At 47.8% G+C, this 2195-nt stretch overlaps 1 non-coding gene across 1 annotated transcript; it reads left to right on the plus strand.

Annotated features, from left to right (window-relative positions):
* Window positions 1-854: 854 nt before the first annotated feature.
* Window positions 855-963, plus strand: LOC120687026. The gene has a single exon (XR_005680530.1). It is a non-coding gene; the product is annotated as a small nucleolar RNA R71 (small nucleolar RNA).
* The last annotated feature ends 1232 nt before the right edge of the window (window positions 964-2195 follow it).

Below are 2195 nucleotides of genomic sequence, written 5' to 3' on the forward strand. Positions count from 1 at the left end.
GACCCTCTTGCACCACTGCCACCATGCCATCCCAAACGTCGTTCCTTGGGGGATAGTACCTACCTGCATGGTTATTGCGTGGTGGCCTTCGGGACAAGTTACCCCATCCGGTAGACACCATGCTGACATTTTCAACGGGAGATCTTCTCGCTCTCAACAGCAGGTAACGAAGCAGCAATTTGTGCAAGCTGAGTTTCGATCATTTTGTTGAAACTTAACTAGTTTTTAAGAGTTGAAAACAAAGTTTCAAGCTTGACATTTAAACTTTCCAGGGATTTGTCATTGGCCAAAAGCTTTTTATTTATATTTTCGTTGATTTTAACTTGGCCAAGAACAAGTTTTCTCAAGGGAGGTTGGTTTGAATTGAAACTCAAATTATAAGAAGGATTGTAGTTATTACCTCCCTGAAAAGGTGGACGTGGCTGGTTCCACCCTGGCCTCCTTGTTGTGGACGGTACCCGTTGTTGTTGTTGTTGAGGTAGGCGCAGTCTTCACAGGGTTCGGGGCAATCGTTCCCCGAGTGTCCATCATTACCACAGACTTCGCACGTGAAGTGCGAACCCATGGCGTAAACGGGAGCAAGGATCGGTTGTTTGCTCCCTTCCTCCATCTTCTTGATTAGGAGGTCCAGCTTCGCGGCAATCATATCCGTCTCTTTGACGGTATGCATGCCTTTGGTGAGGGGTTGGAGTCGTTCATCGCTCCACCCCTGATTGGAGACCATCTTCTCGACCAATGCTTTGGATTTGGCTATGGTCAGGTCGAGGAAGGCTCCTCCAGCAGCGGCATCAATATTGGCTCGAGATGTCGTTGTGAGCCCGTTGTAGAAGCTTTGCAGGACGAGCCACTCGTCCATGCCATGATGAGGACAGGCCAGGATGTATTCCTGCAGCCTCTCCCAAGCTTCTGGGATGGATTTCATCCCTGTCTGCTGGAAACTTGAAATTTTCCCGCGCAGGGCATTTGTTTTGCCCAGCAGGAATAATTTTGCGAGGAACGCCTTGGAGCATTTGGCCCAGGTTTCGATGCCCTTTTCTTTATAAAACCACTGTTTTGCCTTCCCCGGGAGGGAAAAGGGAAACAGACGAAGCTTGACAACGTCGGCGGTGACACCCCGTATGACAACGGTGTCGCAGAGCTCCAGAAAATTCTGCAAATGTGCATTTGCGTCCTCGTTCGACTTGCCATAGAATGGGCTAGCCTGCAACATGTTGATGAGGCTTGATTTAAGCTCAAAGTTCACGTCCCTGACATTGATGTTGGGGCCAATGGCCACATTGTCGGTGGAGGGGACGGAGAACTCGCGGAGAGTCTTTTCAGCCATAGCCTCAAGAACGAGTGGTGCTTCCGAAATGGGTTTCTGTGCCGGGAGGATAGCGAGAGGAGGAACGACGCGAGGTCGTGCCCTTCTCACGAGCCTCTCTGGATTGTCTTTGTAGTTTTCCGGCAGGGAGAAACCGGTCATACACTACACCTGTCTTCTTTCAAATCAAAAATAAAAGAAGACATAAAGTGACATTAGCCTGAAAGAGTAAAGACTATATCCTGAGTACAAGGTCTAAGTTAATATCAGCACAATATCTTTGTTCACATGTCGTCCCCGGCAACGGCGCCAGAAATGCTTGTTGACATTTCTTAGTGCAATCACTAGGAATGGTTAATCCTTAGCAACAGCGCTAGAAATGCCTGTTGGCGGTCCTTAGTGCAATCACTAGAAATGAGGGCGCCGAACCCATCCTAGCAACTGCACCCAAGGGGTGCCACTCTCGTGGTATAATAATCAATACGATTACAGATGGATCCGCAAGCGCACAGAAATACCGTTGTAGCATTTCACCCAGAGAGTAAGAGTATCGTCATTTATTTGTGTCCCAAAGGACGGCAGCGGCAAAGATATTGTACTCAACATTAACCATGACATTGTGCCTCAAGTAATAGGCAATGCTCTAACAGGGGTAAGTACAAATAAAGAATAAGCAAGGGTAATGTGACACAACACACATCCACACTCCAAGAGCAAGGAATAAAGGAGAGAAACTATAAAACAAAGAACTACTCTATCCTACGTCAAGTCAGCTGGAGCATAGGCTAGGTTAGGTGTCATAGTGCTTCTATCCAAACCTGGGGTCATGTTAGATCATGGTTAGGACTGCAGGTGCTAGGAAAATGGGATAGCAGGGAGAAGGTCCCGTGCT

The sequence above is a fragment of the Panicum virgatum genome, chromosome 8N (genome assembly GCF_016808335.1).
Source record: "Panicum virgatum strain AP13 chromosome 8N, P.virgatum_v5, whole genome shotgun sequence".
Classification (NCBI taxonomy): Eukaryota; Viridiplantae; Streptophyta; class Magnoliopsida; order Poales; family Poaceae; genus Panicum; species Panicum virgatum.